The sequence below is a fragment of the Chamaea fasciata genome, unplaced genomic scaffold (genome assembly GCF_029207755.1).
Source record: "Chamaea fasciata isolate MVZ Bird 193981 ecotype frontalis unplaced genomic scaffold, bChaFas1.0.hap1 SCAF_7, whole genome shotgun sequence".
Classification (NCBI taxonomy): domain Eukaryota; kingdom Metazoa; phylum Chordata; class Aves; order Passeriformes; family Sylviidae; genus Chamaea; species Chamaea fasciata.
The window spans coordinates 62,687,627-62,711,635 of record NW_027094092.1 but is presented as its reverse complement, the minus strand read 5'-3'; the positions used below and the strand labels follow the sequence as shown (position 1 = coordinate 62,711,635).

Below are 24,009 nucleotides of genomic sequence, written 5' to 3'. Positions count from 1 at the left end.
TGGTGAGTTCATCTCACAGGGGCTGGGGGAGGCCTTGGGCGTGGAACATTACTTCAGGAGGTGCTGAGGGACAAACCTTTGTGCCGAGCAGCAGCAGCAGCACAAAAGGTTGAAATAAGTTTTGGTTTGGCATGTAGTGATGGGATTGGCGTCTATGGTGTGCTAGTGTTGTCTAAAGGTTTAAACTTTAACGTTTATTTTTAAAGTTTTAAGTTAATGAATTAATATGGGTTGCAAGACATGGGCTTTTTCCTTTTTATTTGGCTAGGGGGAAGTCTTTAACTTTGGGGGGGCTCTGAGTATATGTTCTGGAGTATTATTAAGGGGTTTGGACATGGTGTTGTTTTTATTATATTCAGTAGTTTGACTGGGGGTGATAAGAGTTGGCTTTTTTTGCTGGAATTTTTTTGGGGTTGTCTGTTTGAAAATTTATATATTTATGCAGTTAAGTGTGCTGGTGTTTCTGATGTAACTCTTCAGCATATGTTATTGTTTGTGTGTTTTAGGTGGTCTACTTGTCTTACGCCCTGACCGATTGGCCAACAGATCTGCTGAGATCATACATCGATGTTTGTTTTATTTCTTGTAGCCGAATAAGAGACAGCAGCCCGGTGACAGCAGGAAATTCCCAGAGAGCGAGGCGGCATTCTGTGGCACCCGGCGTGGATTCTCATCCCCAGACGTCCAAGAGATAAGTGGAGGGTTCAGAGCCACAGAGGGGATGAAAGTGGAGTGCTGGGTCAGGACTTGTCAGGAGGGGTTTTTGAGTCAGGTGTGGAGATAGGGATGTCCAAGATGTGCCAATTGAGAGTACAGGTGTACCAGCCCGACCCCACCCCTACCCCAGACCCGAAGGAGTAGCCCTAAAGACATGCCCGTTTCCCTGAGTGCAGGTACAGGCAGGAGCCCTTATGCAGGACAATGCCAGAAGGCCTGGCTGCGAGGTGCAGGGCTCTAAAGAAGTTGGGTTTAGAAGGGGGGAGGTGTAGCCACACCCACAGAGGCTGAGGTAAAGGACTCAAGGACTAGAGGACACACGGTGAAACTCAGGGGAGCAGGCTAGGATACAAGTCAGAGTACAGGTGTAGCGGCCCTCACAGCACTGCTACCAGCACACTTCCCCTGAGAGCAGGTGCAGGCAGCAGCCCTAGTGCAGGAACACACCAGAAGCTCTGACCTGTGCAGACACAGTCAGGCTAGGGCCAGGCAGGAAGCGATAGTGGGGAGCAGGATCCAACAGGGCTGGGGATAACGGGGGTTTCCCGCCCCACCCACCCTGGGATTCCCTGTCTCTCCGCAGCCGGTGGAAGTGCTCCTGATTCCCTCTCGAGGCGGCGGTTGGTAAGGCTTCGTGCCTTTTGCCACCGCAAAGAGTTCGGCTCTGTCAGCCTCTGCCCTGTCTCAGGGCCACGTTTCTTAGGGTAGGCAGGGAACAACTGTGGATGTACCTGTCCTGCGTGCGGGACAGCTCTTGGGACCCTAACGGTGCAGAGCGTCCCCGGCTGCAAGGTCTAGGGCTCTGAAGAAGCAGGGTTCAGAAGGGGGGAGGTTACAGTGATACACACAGAGGCTGAGGTAAAGGACTCAAGGACTAGAGAACACACAGTGAAAATCAGGGGTACAGCCTAGGATACAAGTCAGAGTACAGGCATCCCGGCCCTCACAGCGCTGCTGCCAACACCGTTTCCCTGAGAGCAGGTGCCGGCAGCAATCCTAACGCAAGACAAGGCCAGAAGTCCTGAGAGGTGCAGGCAGTAGCCCTAAGCTAGGGCCAGGCAGGAAGTGACAGTGGTGGGGCAGAGTCCACAGGGTTGAGGTTCACCGGGGATGTCCACCCTGCGTTCCTGTCCTGCTCTAACCGGGGATGCTCACAGCCCTAATGGAGGCCACGGTGGGTGGGCTCGGTGCCAGTAACGCCTCTAAGGCTTTGGCGCTGCGAGCGTCGGCCTCCGAGCTCAGCTGACGCACGCACGGGGCCCGAGGACCCGGTGCTGCTTAAGAGACGGTGAGTAGCAGAGCTGCTGGGTTTTGGCTGATGTGCAGCTAAGATTATGCTTTGATATTTGGTTTTCTTTATCGTAGCTGACTAGGAGACAGCAGCCCAGTGACGGGAGGAATTTTTCTGAGGGAGAGGCGGCCTTCTTTGGCACCCGGCGTGGATTCACCTCCCCAGACATTTGAGAGATAAGTGGAGGGCTTGGAGCCACAGAGGGGATGAAAGCGGGGTACCAGGGCAGGGGTCAGCGGGAGGGATTTTTTTGAGTCGGGTTTGGAGATGGGGATGTCCCAGATGTGACCCCTTAGGCTACGTGAAGGAAAAGTCTCATTTTTCATGTCAGTGCTGAGGTGTGCAGGGCAGAGCAGTCCTGGTGTGTGTTGTGTCACTTGTCTGTTGTGCACTCTGTCTGTTTGGTGTCTTGTCTTTTCCTTTAGTCCTTTCGGGGGCCTGTCAAAACCCCTGGCATCAGTCTTAGCATTTCTGATCTCTGTGCTCCTCAGCCAGGTGCCTTTGTCTCAGCTGCTCGGACACTCATCAGAATCCATCTCTCTTCACAAGCATCCAGTCCGATGCCTTTTCAGGTCTTGTTCTGAGCTGTACTGACAGCCGTGCACCGCCCTGATCCATTCCGGCGGGTTAGGTCTTGTGAGAATGCAAAGACAGGTGGAGGATTCTGACCGTAGGATTCTCGGGCATCCATCTCTGCGTCTCTTGGGATAAGTCATCCCGATGGCATCTTGTTCCTGCAGGGTTCTCTGAGCCTGGCCAGCTCACCTTCCATCTTACCTCGGTCATCTCATTCCGAGTTCTCTGGACCCTCAGGGTCATTCTTCTTGCCCAGAGTTTTCTGTCCCTGTTGCGTCCCCTCGTTTGTCCTGTGCTGTGTCACGGGTGTTGGTGTGTGTTTGGCCCGGAGCTGCTCTGCCTTGCTGCTCAGTCTGGGTGTAGGGGTACGAGGGTAATAGTGCCGGGGGCTTGAAATTTGTGATGTGGGGTGTGGTTAGACTGTAGAGGGTATTCCTAGATTGCCACAAGATGTGTGGAGCTGTCAAGGTATCCTGCAGCACTCTGACTTTTGTCCTGACTCTGTTTCAGATGCAGAGAGATGAAATCTGTGGCAGAGCCCCCCAGTCTGGGTGAGGGGCTCCCCTGAGAAGGTCAGTCCCTGTTTCTGTTTGCAGGGGAGGTGTAAATGATGGCTGTGTTACAGCTCTGTTCTTTGTCTTTATTTTTAGGTGGTGAAGCCGGATCTCAGCAGTCAAGCTGACGTGGGCGAGGTGAGCAGTGACGGGTGGACAGAAGCCGTTGCTATTGTTCAAGCCTCACTCGCTGGTGCAACTCTAAGCCTCCGTTATTGTGCGTTTTAGGGAGTCCACTCGCAGGAGGCCGAGCTCCCCTCTCACCAACGGGACGACAGACCCGCGTCACCTCACCCGTGAGCCCTCCGGGAGCATTCCAGGAGTCTGTGATGGAGCCTTGATCTTCTCCTTGGGAAGGCCCCATCCAGGTAGGCTTGGATAACGGCCGAGGAGTTGAGGTGAGTCAGGGAGGAGAAGGAGGGAGGGTCCCCTCAAGTTCCAGCGCTGCCACGTCACCTTGTCTGCTCTTTACCCAGGCAGACCCTGCGACGCCGGCGTTGGCCTCTGAGCGCAGCTGAAGCGCGGGGCCGAGGACACAGGCAAGCTTAGGAGACGGTGAGTAGCAGAATTGTCGGGTTTTGGGTGATGGGCTGCTAAGATCACGCATTCATGTTTGGTTTTCTTTGTTGTAGCTGACTAAGAGACAACAGCCCGGCGACAGCAGGAGTTTCCCTGAGGGAGAGGCGGCCTTCTTTGGCACCCGGCGTGGATTCTCATCCCCAGACGTCCAAGAGATAAGTGGAGGGTTCAGAGCCACAGAGGGGATGAAAGTGGAGTGCTGGGTCAGGACTTGTCAGGAGGGGTTTTTGAGTCAGGTGTGGAGATAGGGATGTCCAAGATGTGCCAATTGAGAGTACAGGTGTACCAGCCCGACCCCACCCCTACCCCAGACCCGAAGGAGTAGCCCTAAAGACATGCCCGTTTCCCTGAGTGCAGGTACAGGCAGGAGCCCTTATGCAGGACAATGCCAGAAGGCCTGGCTGCGAGGTGCAGGGCTCTAAAGAAGTTGGGTTTAGAAGGGGGGAGGTGTAGCCACACCCACAGAGGCTGAGGTAAAGGACTCAAGGACTAGAGGACACACGGTGAAACTCAGGGGAGCAGGCTAGGATACAAGTCAGAGTACAGGTGTAGCGGCCCTCACAGCACTGCTACCAGCACACTTCCCCTGAGAGCAGGTGCAGGCAGCAGCCCTAGTGCAGGAACACACCAGAAGCTCTGACCTGTGCAGACACAGTCAGGCTAGGGCCAGGCAGGAAGCGATAGTGGGGAGCAGGATCCAACAGGGCTGGGGATAACGGGGGTTTCCCGCCCCACCCACCCTGGGATTCCCTGTCTCTCCGCAGCCGGTGGAAGTGCTCCTGATTCCCTCTCGAGGCGGCGGTTGGTAAGGCTTCGTGCCTTTTGCCACCGCAAAGAGTTCGGCTCTGTCAGCCTCTGCCCTGTCTCAGGGCCACGTTTCTTAGGGTAGGCAGGGAACAACTGTGGATGTACCTGTCCTGCGTGCGGGACAGCTCTTGGGACCCTAACGGTGCAGAGCGTCCCCGGCTGCAAGGTCTAGGGCTCTGAAGAAGCAGGCTTCAGAAGGGGGGAGGTTACAGTGATACACACAGAGGCTGAGGTAAAGGACTCAAGGACTAGAGAACACACAGTGAAAATCAGGGGTACAGCCTAGGATACAAGTCAGAGTACAGGCATCCCGGCCCTCACAGCGCTGCTGCCAACACCGTTTCCCTGAGAGCAGGTGCCGGCAGCAATCCTAACGCAAGACAAGGCCAGAAGTCCTGAGAGGTGCAGGCAGTAGCCCTAAGCTAGGGCCAGGCAGGAAGTGACCGTGGTGGGGCAGAGTCCACAGGGTTGAGGTTCACCGGGGATGTCCACCCTGCGTTCCTGTCCTGCTCTAACCGGGGATGCTCACAGCCCTAATGGAGGCCACGGTGGGTGGGCTCGGTGCCAGTAACGCCTCTAAGGCTTTGGCGCTGCGAGCGTCGGCCTCCGAGCTCAGCTGACGCACGCACGGGGCCCGAGGACCCGGTGCTGCTTAAGAGACGGTGAGTAGCAGAGCTGCTGGGTTTTGGCTGATGTGCAGCTAAGATTATGCTTTGATATTTGGTTTTCTTTATTGTAGCTGACTAGGAGACAGCAGCCCAGTGACAGGAGGAATTTCCCAGAGGCATAGGCGGCCTTCTTTGGCACCCGGCGTGGATTCACCTCCCCAGACATTTGAGAGATAAGTGGAGGGCTTGGAGCCACAGAGGGGATGAAAGCGGGGTACCAGGGCAGGGGTCAGCGGGAGGGATTTTTTTGAGTCGGGTTTGGAGCTGGGGATGTCCCAGATGTGACCCCTTAGGCTACATGAAGGAAAAGTCTCATTTTTCATGTCAGTGCTGAGGTGTGCAGGGCAGAGCAGTCCTGGTGTGTGTTGTGTCACTTGTCTGTTGTGCACTCTGTCTGTTTGGTGTCTTGTCTTTTCCTTTAGTCCTTTCGGGGGCCTGTCCAAACCCCTGGCATCAGTCTTAGCATTTCTGATCTCTGTGCTCCTCAGCCAGGTGCCTTTGTCTCAGCTGCTCGGACACTCATCAGAATCCATCTCTCTTCACAAGCATCCGGTCCGATGCCTTTTCAGGTCTTGTTCTGAGCTGTATTGACAGCCGTGCACCGCCCTGATCCATTCCGGCGGGTTAGGTCTTGTGAGAATGCAAAGACAGGTGGAGGATTCTGACCGTAGGATTCTCGGGCATCCATCTCTGCGTCTCTTGGGATAAGTCATCCCGATGGCATCTTGTTCCTGCAGGGTTCTCTGAGCCTGGCCAGCTCACCTTCCATCTCACCTCGGTCATCTCATTCCGAGTTCTCTGGACCCTCAGGGTCATTCTTCTTGCCAGAGTTTTCTGTCCCTGTTGCGTCCCCTCGTTTGTCCTGTGCTGTGTCACGGGTGTTGGTGTGTGTTTGGCCCGGAGCTGCTCTGCCTTGCTGCTCAGTCTGGGTGTAGGGGTACGAGGGTAATAGTGCCGGGGGCTTGAAATTTGTGATGTGGGGTGTGGTTATGGTTAGACTGTAGAGGGTATTCCTAGATTGCCACAAGATGTGTGGAGCTGTCAAGGTATCCTGCAGCACTCTGACTTTTGTCCTGACTCTGTTTCAGATGCAGAGAGATGAAATCTGTGGCAGAGCCCCCCATCCTGGGTGAGGGGCTCCCCTGAGAAGGTCAGTCCCTGTTTCTGTTTGCAGGGGAGGTGTAAATGATGGCTGTGTTACAGCTCTGTTCTTTGTCTTTATTTTTAGGTGGTGAAGCCGGATCTCAGCAGTCAAGCTGACGTGGGCGAGGTGAGCAGTGACGGGTGGACAGAAGCCGTTGCTATTGTTCAAGCCTCACTCGCTGGTGCAACTCTAAGCCTCCGTTCTTGTGCGTTTTAGGGAGTCCACTCGCAGGAGGCCGAGCTCCCCTCTCACCAACGGGACGACAGACCCGCGTCACCTCACCCGTGAGCCCTCCGGGAGCATTCCAGGAGTCTGTGATGGAGCCTTGATCTTCTCCTTGTGAAGGCCCCATCCAGGTAGGCTTGGATAACGGCCGAGGAGTTGAGGTGAGTCAGGGAGGAGAAGGAGGGAGGGTCCCCTCAAGTTCCAGCGCTGCCACGTCACCTTGTCTGCTCTTTACCCAGGCAGACCCTGCGACGCCGGCGTTGGCCTCTGAGCGCAGCTGAAGCGCGGGGCCGAGGACACAGGCAAGCTTAGGAGACGGTGAGTAGCAGAATTGTCGGGTTTTGGGTGATGGGCTGCTAAGATCACGCATTCATGTTTGGTTTTCTTTGTTGTAGCTGACTAAGAGACAACAGCCCGGCGACAGCAGGAGTTTTCCTGAGGGAGAGGCAGCCTTCTTTGGACCTGGCAGGGATTTGCCTCCCTGGATGCCTGAGAGATAAGTGGAGGGCTATGGCTCACAGAGGGGATGAAAGCAGGATGCCAGGGCAGGGATCACCGGGAGGGGTTTTTTAAGTCAGATTTGGAGTTGGGGGCACCAAGATGTGACCCCTTAGGCTACATGAAGGAAAAGTCTCATTTTTCATGTCAGTGCTGAGGTGTGCAGGGCAGAGCAGTCCTGGTGTGTGTTGTGTCACTTGTCTGATGTGCACTGTGTCTTTTGGGTGTGTTGTCTTTTCCTTTAGTCCTTTCAGGGGCCTGTCCAAACCCCTGGCATCAGTCTTAGCATTTCTGATCTCTGTGCTCCTCAGCCAGGTGCCTTTGTCTCAGCTGCTCGGACACTCATCAGAATCCATCTCTCTTCACAAGCATCCAGTCCGATGCCTTTTCAGGTCTTGTTCTGAGCTGTACTGACAGCCGTGCACCGCCCTGATCCATTCCGGCGGGTTAGGTCTTGTGAGAATGCAAAGACAGGTGGAGGATTCTGACCGTAGGATTCTCGGGCATCCATCTCTGCGTCTCTTGGGATAAGTCATCCCGATGGCATCTTGTTCCTGCAGGGTTCTCTGAGCCTGGCCAGCTCACCTTCCGTCTCACCTCGGTCATCTCATTCCGAGTTCTCTGGACCCTCAGGGTCATTCTTCTTGCCCAGAGTTTTCTGTCCCTGTTGCGTCCCCTCGTTTGTCCTGTGCTGTGTCACGGGTGTTGGTGTGTGTTTGGCCCGGAGCTGCTCTGCCTTGCTGCTCAGTCTGGGTGTAGGGGTACGAGGGTAATAGTGCCGGGGGCTTGAAATTTGTGATGTGGGGTGTGGTTAGACTGTAGAGGGTATTCCTAGATTGCCACAAGATGTGTGGAGCTGTCAAGGTATCCTGCAGCACTCTGACTGTTGTCCTGACTTTGTTTCAGATGCAGAGAGATGAAATCCGTGGCAGAGCCCCCCATCCTGGGTGAGGGGCTCCCCTGAGAAGATCGATCGCTATTCAAGGTGAGAGTCACACATTTCACATTTATTGGCACTCCAGTGCAGGCCACCTGCGTTTACAGCTTCAAACAGGTGAGTCCCTTGGTAACCCCCCTGGGCAGCAGCTGGAGCCTGCTCCGGGCTGGGCTGCGGGAGCAAACACTTGTGGCTGACACAGCTCCACACTGAGGGTACTTGGGAAAACACCTGCCTTGTCCTGGAATTTTTTTTTTTGAGCTTTTGACAAGGTTTTAATCATCACCTTGGTAAAAATAATGGTAAGGACTGAAAACATGAGAGGCTGGCAGGTTATATGCACGAAAGACAACTTTTTTTTTCTTAAATATTTGTGCAGCCTATATCTTAATTTTGAGACTCTTTTTTGGTCAACTTTATTGTAAAAACCCCTTATTTTCAAGTTACCTGCTTCAATAATGAATTTGTTTTACAAATAGCCGCTAATGTCCGAAGGTTAAAGCACTAACACCAACATCCCACCTCTTTTATTTTTGCCGCAAAATTTTATCTTTACTAAACTTGAAACTTGATGTTTTTGCAGGTAGTAAGTTAAAGAAGGTGTTTATCTGCCCATCACTGATAGTCAGGGTCATGAAGAAATTGCTCTAGTGTTCTAAAATAAATGCAGATTTTTAGGCCTCTCCCATTCTCTCTGACTAGCAACATGTGAATTGATTTTTGATCTCCTTTCTGTTGGTGTCTGTGGGTTTTAAGCGGCATGGAGAAGGTGTCTGTGGACATGGCACCCAGGGAATGGTGCTGGGAAGGGCAGGATGGAAAGGAGCTGCTCAGGAATCCAGAGCAGCAGTGGAGTGGGAGCTGGTGCTGCTGCCTCAGTCACACCCTCCTGGACAGTCTGTGCAGTGATAATATTCCTACTTTCCTTCCTGAACCTGGGGTTGGAGGAGAACACGAGTCTTGGCATTGATGGAAAGGGGAACTCGAGGGAAAAACTGCTGTTTGTGTCCTTAGAGAGCAGTGGGAAGAGCCTGGGAGAAATCCTGGCTGGCTGAGGGATCCTTGTGTCCCCTCGGGAATAAATCCCTGCGTCTCCTCAGCCCTGCTGGTTTGCAGTAGCATTTGTACACCTTTCGCTGCAGCTGTGGTTCTTAATAACTGGAAGTCCAGGGATTCTGGGCGATTCCCATAAGTTCTCCTGTTTTGTAGGAGCTGCACGGTGAGGTCAGCATTCTGAGGGAGGCCCTGGCACAGCTGCCAAGGGCAAGGAACGTGGAGCATCCCGGGGCTTCTCCCGCCCGAGTTTCTCCCGGAGCGTGCTGCGTGTCGTGCCGGATGTTTAACCCGGGTTTGGGGTGTTCTCCTGCAGTCCCAGCTCTAACTGCTGCCCCCGAGCCCCGGCCTTGCTCTGTCCCAGCACTGAACCTGGCAGGTGGGTGTGCTTTTCCAGCCCTTGAATCCCACGGGCAATCCCAGATTCCCGGAGCTCCCCGAGGCACAGCCTGGCCTCCCTCCCTGGGAGCTGCACCTCAGTCTGCCTGGACCAAGGCCATCCTGTTTGAGACTTTATTCCTGTTGCTTTTCCTCTTGCAGGTAGTTGGCGAAAAGGAGAGAGCCAGTAGGAAGTGAAGCCACTGGAAGGCCTTATCCCAGTCCAAGGTTGGATGGGAGTAACTGGACCTGTTGAATTCCCACTTCCCTTTAAATCAGTGCAGAGGAAGCAGATTTTAAATCATCATTCCATGAACTTTCACCAACTTCATGACTCTTGCAAAAGTTTTCAATGTTAGAAATTCCTGAGCTTGTTTTCCAGGCAGGCTTGGATTTGGATGTTATTCCTTCCTTTTAATTGAAGGAATAACTCTGATTTTCTCTCTGATTTTAGTAAGGGAATATTTATTTATTCCAATTTTCCATCCTAATTGGAATTTTTGTACCTTGTAGAGCACATTTCCAAGGAAATTTACCCAATTAATGTTGGTAAATCAGCAATTGTCCAGCACCATCTCCACAAAATTCTGTGAATTCCCAAGAAAACTTTGAAGTATTTATTTGCCACGATTCGTCTCTTTGTAAAGTTCAATTTACTGCATTTTTAATTACATAAATGCCATTAAAACCTGAATCCAGGCCTAGCTGCTGTTCCTTGGACACAAGGGGCTGGTTCTTTCCGACCTTGGCACATTTGGGTGTTTGTCCAAAATGAGCTTCCCACTAAAATAGAATTTGTTTCCAAGCAGAAGTGGGAATTGTCTAGAAAACCTTCTGTTCTGGGGGGCACTGGGTTTGTTTCCCTTATTGCTGCATAATTGAGGAAAGCCATGGCGCTTTTTTAGGCAGTGGCAGGAGGTGAGAGCTGCGTTTATTTAATTTTGTCTTTTATTTTTTGTTATTTTTGTATTTTTGTGCTCTTTTGTTGTGGTTTTTCATGTTGCGTTTTGTGGTTTTTCAAAGACTTTTTCTTCAGTTTTTTAATTTTTATTTTTTTTCTTTAGCTATTTATTTACTTGTTAAAACTACTTTTCGTTTTTTATTTTAATTTTTTGTTTAAATTTTTTTTCCACTTTTTTGTTACTTTGAAATTTTTTTCTTTTGGTATTTTAATTTTATTTATTATTTTCTATAGTTTTGGTTTATTTTTTCATGTTTTCTTTGTTCCTTTTTTTTTTCTCCCCATACTCTTTCTTCCCCCGGGCGCCTGGGGGTTTGGCTGTTGGCAAGAAAGATGAGAAATGACCTCGGTGCCCGCTGGACGTCGGGATGTCATAGAGAGCGCAGTTGGCAAAAGCTCTGTATTTTCTGCTCCATAAAACTCCTGAAGGGAGAAAGCTGTGACCACCGTGGTGCCGTTTTTTCCTTTCCAGCCCCGACCAGGTCTCCTCCTACCCGTGCACAGTGTTACCAGCAGCAGCCTGCTGTCCAGGCTGTCGAGGCGTATTTCAGAGGGAGCAATAAAAACAAAGTAGACGTTTTATTTTGAACTCTCCGACCCTGCTTGTTTATTAGCAAAGAAATCCAAAACAAAGCGAACAAAAAAAGAAAACCCCCAAAATAAAATCCCCCGCAACCCACCAAAAAAACCCCATACAGATAGAGAAAATATGCCCATATTATCTAAATAAAGATTAAAACTTTACCCCTTAGAAAACCAGGCTCATTTAATTCAAATTAATTGTGTTTCTGATGTGTTAGGTTCATGAATTCATCTAGTGTAAAATATCGTTTAAAATATAAACAAACGAATTTAAAAAATAATGAAAAAGAAAAATAACAAAAAGTATAGGATATGAAAAATAATATCAATAAAAAATACACAATATATTATTACTTACTACACGTTTTATAAATATATTTAATATACATAATATAAACATCTATAATGTACATAATCATATTTAAATGAAATGTATTATTATTTATAACATTACATAATAAATAAATTATTTTATATATAACTTTCTATATTTAATATCTATAATAAATATAATAGTATAATAAACATAATACATGATGTATAATGTACATAATATAAAAGATGAATTGTAATGATGAATGTAAATATCAGAATCACAAAGATAAAAAATATTGAAATAGAGCCTGAACGAAAGGCTTTTTTGTTTCGGTCTGGTTGCTGGCAGGGTTCTCGCAGGTGTGCTCGGGGGTCTTTTGGGCCATTTATTCCGGAGGCTGTTCGCCAGGGCATTCCTGGGCACGTTCGTTTATGGCTCCGCTCCGCGCCGCCGCGCGGCAGTGCTGCCACCCTGTGGGCAGAGAGCGGTAGTGCAGCTGTCCCCCGTGCCCGTCCCTCATGATCTGTGAGGCAATGCTGCCACCCTGTGGCCAAAGAGCGGTAGTGCAGCTGTCCCCCCCGCCCGTCCCCGAGGCACGTGGCAGCCCCGCACTGGGAGCTCGGGGGCGGCGCTGCCGCCCGCCCGCCCGCAGCTCGGGGCCGAAAGGGAGGGAAAAAGGCAAGGAGCCCGGGCGCGTGGCAGCCGGCTGCCTGCGCGCGCCACCCGGACCCCGGAGCCGTCCGGGCGCGATTTTCCGCGGCGTTTGCGGGTGTGCGGACACGGGATGGGGGCGCAGCGGCGCCGCGGGCTGCAGTCCATTCAGTCAGGCGCTTGTGGGAGGAGCCGAGGGGGCATTTTAGTGGGTTCCACTACCAAGATGGCGGCGAGACGCGAGGCGCCCGACCTTCCAAAAAGGGCGGCCAAAAGGGCGGGAAAAATAAGGACCCTATAGGCGTTTAGCCAGACGCCTGCACAAAAACCCCGACTACGGCGCCGCCCGGGCGCAATTTTCCGCGGCGTTTCCAGGTGTAGGGACACCGGTCGTGTGCTCAGCCGCGCCGCGCTTGCGTTCGGATTCGCGGATTTAGTCAGGCGTCTGTGTAAACACCTGGCGGAGGCCTATGCCGAGCCGCAAAGAACATGGCGGCCGGGACGGAAGTGGCCTCAGCCGCAGCCAAGATGGCGGCGAGCAAAAGCGGAAGTCACGCGACGCCCCTCACAAAATGGCGCCCAGGCGCGAGGCGCCCGACCTTCCAAAAAGGGCGGCCAAAAGGGCGCGAAAAATTAAGGACCCTATAGGCGTTTAGCCAGATGCCTGCACGAAACCCCGACAACGGCGCCGCCGGGGCGCAATTTTCCGCGGCGTCTCCAGGTGTGGGGACACGGGCCGTGTGCTCAGCCGCGCCGCGCTTGCTTTTAAATTCGTGGATTTAGTCAGGCGTCTGTGTAAACACCTGCCGGGGGCCTATGCCGAGCCGCCAAGAACATGGCGGCCGGGACGGAAGTGGCCTCAGCCGCAGCCAAGATGGCGGCGAGCAAAAGCGGAAGTCACGCGACGCCCCTCACAAAATGGCGCCCAGGCGCGAGGCGCCCGACCTTCCAAAAAGGGCGGCCAAAAGGGCGCGAAAAAATAAGGACCCTATAGGCGTTTAGCCAGATGCCTGCACGAAACCCCGACTACGGCGCCGCCCGGGCGCAATTTTCCGCGGCGTCTCCAGGTGTGGGGACACGGGCCGTGTGCTCAGCCGCGCCGCGCTTGCGTTCGGATTCGCGGATTTAGTCAGGCGTCTGTGTAAACACCTGCCGGGCGCCTTAGAGGTGCCGCAAAAAAGATGCCGGCGGAACCGGAAGTGGCCTCAGACGCAACCATGATGGCGGCAAGGAAGGGCGGAAGGCTCGTGGGGCTCGTCGCGGCCGAAAATCGCCGAGTGCAGCTCACACCCTGCAATGGCAAAAGCTGTTTTATTAAAACTCAGCCGAGAATTTTCCTCTTATTTCCAGGTCACAGGATATACTGAGGCTGAGAGGGATCCTAAAATCTGACTCTCAAGCGGACGGACCGTTTGAGAATCGAACTCAGCACCTTGGCATTACCCGGACTCTGCTCCAAGCAGCTGAACCAATCTCTGCATTATGGGGATGGACCTCCATAGGATGGCAACGCTTGGCCCCACTAAGGTAAGTGCAGTGCCGCCTTCTCTGCCAAAGCTGCTTCACACACCAGCCCCTGGAATGGCTCGAGGGCAGAAGTGGCTGGCAGCTCACGACAGCACAAAGCTCTTCCAGTGACGCTGATTTCCTGTCCTTTCCAGGATTTACCCAGCAGCTGCCGTAAAAGTACTCACACAAAGTCTCTTTCCGGGCGGAAAGGAGCAGGACAAGTCCTGAGGCTTCCCTTCTTCCACGGCCAAAGCTCTGCAGAGAGGCAGGGCCGGTCCCACCCGCACAGGGGCGTTTCCTGCAGGTGAGTGTTGCCGGGCCAAAATGATGGCAGCTGCTGAGGCCGGGGCTGCTTTTCTGGCCGGAGGCCTCGGTGCCCCCCCGTGCCGCCTGCAGTGTCCCTCGGGGTTTCCTGCAGGTGTCCCGGGTGCCCGGAGGCGCAGGGAGGAAGGAGGCCGGCAGCCCCAGCGGGGCCAGCAGCCCTGGGATGATGTGCAGGGAGGAGCTGTGCCTGCGGGGCCCCGCCCGTGGCAGCGGCGGCCAAACGCAGGGCCCGGGGCCGGGCTCGGGGCTGGCACGGACACGGCCCCGGGGCTGCCGCGGCTCCTCGGCCAGGGGCTGCTCCCGCCGGGCACGGGGAGATGCTGCAGCCCAGACAGAGGCACCCACAGCCCAAGAGCTCCCCGGGGAACAGCTGGCATTGCCTGGGAACGGCGGCTCGGGCTGTCTGCAGAGGGGCTCAGACAGCAATTCCCACCTCCCGGAGCTCCCACACAGTTGCCAGGGGTGTCCTGGCCACCCCAAATCCCCTCCCTTTCAGCCTGAGGACATCACCCGTCGGCAGCATTAAAGCCAAGGCGCTCCTCCCTCACAGAAATTAAATCCAGAGCAACGGCCCTCGGAGATGCCTCAAAATCAAAGGTTTGAGTGGGATGGAGTTTCGTTTGGATGAAGTCTGGACTTTTCCAGGGAGCCGGCCGGAGTGCAGAAGTGATGGAAAGCTTTTGCAGGTGGGTCCCACTGGAGGTGTGCTGAAGGCAGGGATGGGCGTCCCTTGCCTGAGGGAAAGGCACTTGCAGAGGCCACTGCTGGGGCTCGGAAAGGAGCTGAGCTCCTGCAGGGAGCTGTGTCCTCCCGAGGGCACAGGGGCTGCCTCAGCACAGGCCGGCCAGTGCCTTCTCCTGCTCTGAAACATCACCTGGAGCCCGAGCTCAGGGGGGTGGCTGAATTCCAGGGAAATCTGACAGGTGACCCCCAGGGGGTGAGGGTTATAATTAACCAAATCTATGGAATAGAAACCTATCCTGTCCCCATCCTGCTGAGCTTCCTTGGAAGCTCTGCTGGTTCCTGACACGTCTGGCATTCAAGCAGCAGCTCTGCGTGGGAATATCCGTGCTCCGTGAGGCACTGTGAGGTTATTGCAGCGGGAACTGAGCAGGGAATTCGGGGCCGTGGGTATAATTCATCTAAACTAGCAAAGGTGACAGTGAACCCCAAATCTGGGCACCACACAGAGAACAATCTTTGTGCTGCCCTGTCAGCTCAAGCCCCTGGGCTGGGAAGTTTTGGGAGTCAGACATATGGAATGATAGAAGTCACAGCAACTGGTGTCACCCCGAGGGACAGTCCAAGTCCCAGACAATTCCTCTGCAGTCCCCTGGGGGGGAAAACACCCTCTGTCTGCCAGGAGCCCTGACTCTGTTTCTCCTAGCAGCTGTGTTGGGCTTTAAGAACTTGAAATAACTTTGAAGCCAAAGAAATCACCTTTTCCTACTGGTTTGATTGTTGTGTTTGTTTTTTGTTTTTTTTTTTTTTTTTCTTTCAGATGCTGGACTTGCTTCTGTGGATGTGTGCTGAGCTCTGGCTGCAGGGGACTGTCAGGCCTGAATGGCTGTGAGTCTGTGTTCTTCTCGCTGGGGAAGCGGAAATAATTATTAATTAGACTGCAGAAATGTTTTCAGAAACCTTTCCCCTTTCCTGCCCTTGCTGGTGGATCTTCTCTTTCTGCCTTTGACTTTACAAAGCTGTTCCCTGATGTCATTTCCCCTGCCTGAATTCCTTGCAGCTCCTAGCTGGGAAAAACTGGGATGATGTCCTGGGGATGTTCTTAGGGGAGGACAGAGGTGAGATTTTTGCCTGTGTTTTTCTAATATTTTCTAAAATTTCAGAGAGCTGCTGCTGCTCCTGCTCCTGCTGCTGCTGCTGCACAAGTGGAGCCTTGTCAGCGAAGACCTGCATCTGCAGGAGGCCCCGCAGGCCCTGGCTGGGAAGTGCCAAAACAAAGGAGTGATCAGTAAGTGCTGAACTGCTTCCAGGAGGGCGTATTTTGTTGCAGCCGTTACAGACCAACAGTCCAAGTGAGGCCAACTGCTCTGGAAACAGTACTAATGCCTTCTGCCAGTCTGATGGAGCTTGAGGGAGGAGGAAAGGAAATGACAAGGCATTTTTCAGGTCTTCCTTGGGGTGAATTCTAAGCTTAGCACAATTGGGAAGCTTTGAGGAAACACAGTTTAAAAAGGGGAAGAGCTGTAAAATGAAACTTAGTTGCCAATCTCATGTCAGGTTCTGAAAAATGGTCTTCTTGAATCAAATCTCAGAAGAAATAAGCGGTGCCTGGAGGCTCTGTGCTCGAAGGTTTGAATGATTCTGAGTGTGGATGGGGATCTGAAAGTCACGTGTAAGTAAAACCAAGAAACACATCAAGCAAGCAAAACTGCAATAGTTGACTTTTCTTGTTGTCATCGTTTTGGAAGAAAGGAAGAATATGGGGCGAGAGGTGAGAGCAGGATCTGCAAAATCTCGGAGTTCTCCGCGTCTCCCTGAGGCTGAAGCCGTGTTTGCTGTCAACGATGGCAGAGTGGAAGATGCTAAAGACTGAAAACTTGGAGTTTTCCCCCTGAATCCCAAGGCTCTGTCAGCAGCTGTGCCCTGTCTATCTCTTCAAGGAGTTTCCGGGTTTAGGAAGGCTTTTCCATTCTTCCGCATTTCTCTAGAACTCCACTCCAAAAGAACGGTGCTGTGTCCGTGTGGTGTTGGTGACTCTGTGTGAGTTGTTGTATTAAAGCCAATCGTTGGTAAGGGTTCTGAGCCTGCCTTGGAGAGCCCTTGGAGGTGGCAGCTCTTCTTTAATTTCCCTTGGTTCCTTTCATGCCTTTCAGTGATTCCTGCGAGGTGCACTGCAGTCTGCCTGAAGCCAGCACATCCTGTCCGTGTTTGAACTTGACTCCTGTTGTTTTTCCTCTTGCAGGGAGTTGGCAAAAAGAGGAGAGAGCCAGTAGGAAGTGAAGCCCCTGGAAGGCCTCATCCCAGTCCAAGGTTCCCACTTTTCTCTCTGACTCCTGGGTAATTACCTGGCCAGAACTGGACACAGACTGTCCCTTTGATTTCCTGCCTTTTCCAAGAAATCCTTGCTGTCAGCCGGAGTGTCTTCCTCGTCTCCTCCTCCTCGTCCTCCTCCTCCTCCTCCTCCTCCTCCTCCTCTTTTTGCCAAGGTGAATTTTGGTTATTGCAGGAATTGTGGCTCTTTTGTTGCACTGAAACTTGCCAACTCTGCTGAGGGTTTCCGGTGTCAAATCCAAGTGCGATTGGAGTTTCTTTGCATTGTTACTCCCACAAAATAGAGGGATTATTCGGTCCATTCCTATGGGATAGGAGTGGCTTGACCTTTTTAATTCTCCCTTCCCTTGAAAATCAGAGCAGAGGCAGCAGATTTGAAATCGTCGTTCCACGAACCCCACCGGTTTCCTGGCTGTCGGGAAAGTTTTCCACGTTAGAAATTGCTGAGCTTGTCTCTCAGGCAAGCTGGGATGTAGGTGTTATTCCTTCCTTTTATTTGATGGTTTTCCTCTCTCTGATTTTAGGAAGGGAACGTTTCTAGCCAGTGCCAATTTTCCATCCGAACTGGAAGTTTTGGACGTGGTGGGGCACATTTCCAAGGAAAGGGACCCAATTCACGTTAGTAAATGAGGAATTGTTCAGCACCGTGTCCGCAGAGTTTTGGGAATTCCCAGGAAAACTTGCCAAGTGTTTGTTTAATTGCCGGGATTCATCTCTTTGTCAAGTTCAATGCGCTGCGTTTTCAGTTCCATGAATGCCATTAAAAGCTGAATGCCGGCCTGATTGCTGTTCCTTGGACACACGGGGCTGGTTCTTTCCTGCCTTGCCGAGGGCAGAGCTGCTTGTGTTCAATTTTGGGGTGGGCTTAGGGGAAGCGAACGAAAAAACCCCACCAAATAAAGCCCCCACGACCCCCCGGCCCCCCCAGCAGACATACAGCAGACAGGGAGAAAGAGAAAATACGCCAATGGGATTGGAATGGAGATGGGAATTGGACCCCTTAGGAAACCAGGCTCCTTGAATTCTAATGACCTGTGTTTGTGATGTGTTAGGGGAAGGAATTCGTCTGGTTTGAACCATCATTTCAAATGTGACCAAATAAACACGGATTGAAGAAAACGACAGGATTTGGGGGCATTTTTCTGGATTATAGGGGAATTTCTTTGGGGATTTTTGGGGGGAGTTTGTGGGAGTGGGGAGGTATGTTTGTGGATTTTTGGAGGCTTTTTCGGGGAGATGTTGGGGGGGTTTTGCGGGATTTTTGGGAGGATATTTGGGGGATTTTTTGGAGCATTTTTGGGGGGATTTTGGGGGATGTTTAGGGAATTTTGGGGGCATTTTGGTGGCATTTTTGGGGGGGATCTTTATGGATTTTAGGGGGATTATTCGGGGGGTTTTTGGGGTGATTTTGTGGGGTTCTGGAGGTACAATTGTGGAATTTTGGGTGGATTTTTCGGGGAGATTTTTGTGGAATTTTGGGGGGATTTTGGGAGATTTTGGGGAATTTTGGGCGGATTTTAGAGGCGTTTTTGGGGAGATTTTTTGGGGGATTTTTAGGAGGATTTTTGGAGGATATTTGGGGGATTTTTTGGGGGGATTTTGCGATATTTTTTGTGGAGTTTTTGATTATTTTGGGGGGATTTTTTTGGAGGATATTTGGGGAATTTTGCAGGAAGTTTTTGGGAGTATTTTTGGGAGGATATTTTCGGGGATTTTTGGAGGGATTTTTTTTGATTTTGGGGGAATTTTGGGAAGCATTTTTGGGGCGATTTTGCAGGAATTTTTGGGGATTTTTGGAGGACATTTGGGGGATTTGCAGGAATTTTTGGGAGGATTTTTGGAGGACATTTGGGGGATTTTGCAGGAATTTTTGGGGGATTTTGGGGGATGTTTGAAAGAATTTTGGGGGGCATTTTGGCGGGATTTTGGGGGGGAATTTTACGGACTTTCGGGGGAGTTTTTCGGGGATTTTGGGGGGGATTTTGGGGGGATTTGGGGGGATTGTGGAGGTACATTTGTTGATTTTGGGTGGACTTTTCGGGAGATTTTTTGGGGATTTTGGGGGGCATTTTTGCAGAATATTTGGGGGATTTGGGGAGATTTTGGGGGGATTTTGGTGGCATTTTTGGGGGGATTTTTAGGAGGATGTTTGGAGGATATTTGGGGAAATTTGCAGGAATTTTTGGGGGCATTTTGGGGGAGTTTTGGGGAATTTGGGGGGAATGTTGGGGGGATTTGGAGGGATTTTTGGGAGGATTTTTTCGGGAATTTTGGGAGGATTCTTAGAGGTGTTTTGGGGAATTTTGGGGAATTTGGGGGGAGATTTTGAGGGGGATTTTCAGGAATTTTTTGGAAGGATTTTTGGGGGGTTTTGATTGGATTTTTGGGGCGAATTTGAGGATGTTTTGGCGGTTCCGGGGGGTGTTTTTCGGGGATTTTCCCGTGGATTTTGGGGAGGATTTTGGGGGATTTTTGGGGGATTCAGGGGGAATTTTGGGTGGGATTTTTTTTTATTTTGGAGGATATTTTGCGGCATGTTTGGGGAATTTGGGGGGGATTTTTTTGGGATGTTTGAGGGGATTTTTGGGAGGATATTTTCGGGGATTTTTGGAGGGATTTTTTTTGGATTTGGGGGGAATTTTTGGGAGCATTTTTGGGGTGTTTTTAGGGGTTTTTTGGAAGGATTTTTTGTGGATATTTGGGGAATTTTGCAGGAATTTTTGGGAGGATTTTTGAGGAGGTTTTTGTGGGATTTCCTGGATTTTGGGGTGGATTTCTGGAGGAAATTTTGGGGAATTTTGGGGGAGTTTTTGGGGAATTTTTGAGAGGATTTTTGGGGCGATTTTGCGGGGGATTTTTGGGAGGATTTTTGGGCGGATATTTGGGGGATTTTTTGGAGCATTTTTGGGGGGATTTTGGGGGATGTTTAGGGAATTTTGGGGGCATTTTGGTGGCACTTTTGGGGGGGATCTTTATGGATTTTAGGGGGATTATTCGGGGGGTTTTTGGGGTGATTTTGTGGGGTTCTGGAGTACAATTGTGGAATTTTGGGTGGATTTTTCGGGGAGATTTTTGTGGAATTTTGGGGGGATTTTGGGAGATTTTGGGGAATTTTGGGCGGATTTTAGAGGCGTTTTTGGGGAGATTTTTTGGGGGATTTTAGGAGGATTTTTGGAGGATATTTGGGGGATTTTTGGGGAGATTTTGCGATATTTTTTGTGGAGTTTTTGATTATTTTGGGGGGATTTTTTGGAGGATATTTGGGGAATTTTGCAGGAAGTTTTTGGGAGTATTTTTGGGAGGATATTTTCGGGGATTTTTGGAGGGATTTTTTTGGATTTTGGGGGGAATTTGGGGGAGCATTTTTGGGGCGATTTCTGGGGATTTTTGGGAGGATTTTTGGAGGACATTTGGGGGATTTTGCAGGAATTTTTGGGGGATTTTTGGAGGACATTTGGGGATTTTGCAGGAATTTTTGGGAGAATTTTTGGAGGACATTTGGGGGATTTTGCAGGAATTTTTGGGGGATTTTGGGGGATGTTTGAAAGAATTTTGGGGGGCATTTTGGCGGGATTTTGGGGGGGAATTTTATGGACTTTCGGGGGAGTTTTTCGGGGATTTTGGGGGGGATTTTGGGGGGGATTTGGGGGATTGTGGAGGTACATTTGTTGATTTTGGGTGGACTTTTCGGGGAGATTTTTTGGGGATTTTTGGGGGGCATTTTTGCAGAATATTTGGGGGATTTGGGGAGATTTTGGGGGGATTTTGGTGGCATTTTTGGGGGATTTTAGGAGGTGTTTGGAGGATATTTGGGGAAATTTGCAGGAATTTTTGGGGGCATTTTGGGGGAGTTTTGGGGAATTTGGGGGGAATGTTGGGGGGATTTGGAGGGATTTTTGGGAGGATTTATTCGGGGATTTTTGGGAGGATTTTTAGAGGTGTTTTGGGGGAATTTTGGGGAATTTGGGGGGAGATTTTTAGGGGGATTTTCAGGAATTTTTTGGAAGGATTTTTGGGGGGTTTTGATTGGATTTTTGGGGCGAATTTGAGGATGTTTTTGGCGGTTCCGGGGGGGTGTTTTTCGGGGATTTTCCCGTGGATTTTGGGGAGGATTTTGGGGGGATTTTTGGGGGATTCAGGGGGAATTTTGGGGGGGATTTTTTTTTATTTTTGGAGGATATTTTGCGGCATGTTTGGGGAATTTGGGGGGGATTTTTTGGGGATGTTTGAGGGGATTTTTGGGAGGATATTTTCCGGGGATTTTTGGAGGGATTTTTTTTTGGATTTGGGGGGAATTTTTGGGAGCATTTTTGGGGTGTTTTTAGGGGTTTTTTGGAAGGATTTTTTGTGGATATTTGGGGAATTTTGCAGGAATTTTTGGGAGGATTTTTGAGGAGGTTTTTGTGGGGATTTCCTGGATTTTGGGGTGGATTTCTGGGAGGAAATTTTGGGGAATTTCGGGGGGGTTTTTGGGGAATTTTTGAGAGGATTTTTGGGGCGATTTTGCGGGATATTTTTGGGGATTTTTGGGAGGATTTTTGGGCGGATATTTGGGGATTTTTTGGAGCATTTTTGGGTGGATTTTGGGGGATGTTTAGGGAATTTTGGGGGCATTTTGGTGGCACTTTTGGGGGGGATCTTTATGGATTTTAGGGGGATTATTCGGGGGGTTTTTGGGGTGATTTTGTGGGGTTCTGGAGGTACAATTGTGGAATTTTGGGTGGATTTTTCGGGGAGATTTTTGTGGAATTTTGGGGGGGATTTTGGGAGATTTTGGGGAATTTTGGGCGGATTTTAGAGGCGTTTTTGGGGAGATTTTTTGGGGATTTTTAGGAGGATTTTTGGAGGATATTTGGGGGATTTTTGGGGGGATTTTGCGATATTTTTTGTGGAGTTTTTGATTATTTTGGGGGGATTTTTTGGAGGATATTTGGGGAATTTTGCGGGAAGTTTTGGGAGTATTTTTGGGAGGATATTTTCGGGGATTTTTGGAGGGATTTTTTTGGGATTTTGGGGGAATTTGGGGGAGCATTTTTGGGGCGATTTCTGGGGATTTTTGGGGGATTTTTGGAGGACATTTGGGGGATTTTGCAGGAATTTTTGGGGGATTTTTGGAGGACATTTGGGGGATTTTGCAGGAATTTTTGGGAGGATTTTTGGAGGACATTTGGGGGATTTTGCAGGAATTTTTGGGGATTTTGGGGGATGTTTGAAAGAATTTTGGGCGGCATTTTGGCGGGATGTTGGGGGGGAATTTTACGGACTTTCGGGGGAGTTTTTCGGGGATTTTGGGGGGGATTTTGGGGGGGATTTGGGGGATTGTGGAGGTACATTTGTTGATTTTGGGTGGACTTTTCGGGGAGATTTTTTGGGGATTTTTGGGGGGCATTTTTGCAGAATATTTGGGGGATTTGGGGAGATTTTGGGGGGGATTTTGGTGGCATTTTTGGGGGGATTTTTAGGAGGATGTTTGGAGGATATTTGGGGAAATTTGCAGGAATTTTTGGGGGCATTTGGGGGAGTTTTGGGGAATTTGGGGGGAATGTTGGGGGATTTGGAGGGATTTTTGGGAGGATTTTTTCGGGATTTTGGGAGGATTTTTAGAGGTGTTTTGGGGGAATTTTGGGGAATTTGGGGGGAGATTTTTAGGGGAATTTTCAGGAATTTTTTGGAAGGATTTTTGGGGGGTTTTGATTGGATTTTTGGGGCGAATTTGAGGATATTTTTGGCGGTTCCGGGGGGGTGTTTTTCGGGGATTTTCCCGTGGATTTTGGGGAGGATTTTGGGGGGATTTTTGGGGGATTCAGGGGAATTTTGGGTGGGATTTTTTTTTATTTTTGGAGGATATTTTGCGGCATGTTTTGGGGAATTTGGGGGGGGATTTTTTGGGGATGTTTGAGGGGGATTTTTGGGAGGATATTTTCGGGGATTTTTGGAGGGATTTTTTTTGGATTTGGGGGAATTTTTGGGAGCATTTTTGGGGTGTTTTTAGGGGTTTTTTGGAAGGATTTTTTGTGGATATTTGGGGAATTTTGCAGGAATTTTTGGGAGGATTTTTGAGGAGGTTTTTGTGGGGATTTCCTGGATTTTGGGGTGATTTCTGGGAGGAAATTTTGGGGAATTTTGGGGGAGTTTTTGGGGAATTTTTGAGAGGATTTTTGGGGCGATTTTGCGGGGGATTTTTGGGAGGATTTTTGGGCGGATATTTGGGGGATTTTTTGGAGCATTTTTGGGGGGATTTTGGGGGATGTTTAGGGAATTTTGGGGGCATTTTGGTGGCACTTTTGGGGGGGATCTTTATGGATTTTAGGGGGATTATTCGGGGGGTTTTTGGGGTGATTTTGTGGGGTTCTGGAGGTACAATTGTGGAATTTTGGGTGGATTTTTCGGGGAGATTTTTGTGGAATTTTGGGGGGATTTTGGGAGATTTTGGGGAATTTTGGGCGGATTTTAGAGGCGTTTTTGGGGAGATTTTTTGGGGGATTTTTAGGAGGATTTTTGGAGGATATTTGGGGGATTTTTGGGGGGATTTTGCGATATTTTTTGTGGAGTTTTTGATTATTTTGGGGGGATTTTTTGGAGGATATTTGGGGAATTTTGCAGGAAGTTTTGGGAGTATTTTTGGGAGGATATTTTCGGGGATTTTTGGAGGGATTTTTTTGGATTTTGGGGGAATTTGGGGGAGCATTTTTGGGGCGATTTCTGGGGATTTTGGGAGGATTTTTGGAGGACATTTGGGGGATTTTGCAGGAATTTTTGGGGGATTTTTGGAGGACATTTGGGGGATTTTGCAGGAATTTTTGGGAGAATTTTTGGAGGACATTTGGGGGATTTTGCAGGAATTTTTGGGGGATTTTGGGGGATGTGTGAAAGAATTTTGGGGGGCATTTTGGCGGGATGTTGGGGGGGAATTTTACGGACTTTCGGGGGAGTTTTTCGGGGATTTTGGGGGGGATTTTGGGGGGGATTTGGGGGATTGTGGAGGTACATTTGTTGATTTTGGGTGGACTTTTCGGGGAGATTTTTTGGGATTTTGGGGGGCATTTTTGCAGAATATTTGGGGGATTTGGGGAGATTTTGGGGGGGATTTTGGTGGCATTTTTGGGGGGATTTTTAGGAGGATGTTTGGAGGATATTTGGGGAAATTTGCAGGAATTTTTGGGGCATTTTGGGGGAGTTTTGGGGAATTTTGGGGGAATGTTGGGAGGATTTGGAGGGATTTTTGGG

General features: G+C 50.3%; 2 long non-coding RNA genes across 2 annotated transcripts; both read left to right on the top strand.

Moving 5' to 3' along the window:
• Positions 1-7,688: 7,688 nt before the first annotated feature.
• Positions 7,689-11,322, top strand: LOC136291869 (uncharacterized). Its single transcript, XR_010721792.1, has 4 exons — positions 7,689-8,044; positions 9,206-9,428; positions 9,590-9,655; positions 10,722-11,322. It is a non-coding gene; the product is annotated as an uncharacterized lncRNA (long non-coding RNA).
• A 4,816-nt stretch (positions 11,323-16,138) lies between these two features.
• On the top strand, positions 16,139-17,928 carry LOC136291868 (uncharacterized). Its single transcript, XR_010721791.1, has 3 exons — positions 16,139-16,491; positions 16,694-16,788; positions 17,307-17,928. It is a non-coding gene; the product is annotated as an uncharacterized lncRNA (long non-coding RNA).
• Positions 17,929-24,009: the final 6,081 nt, after the last annotated feature.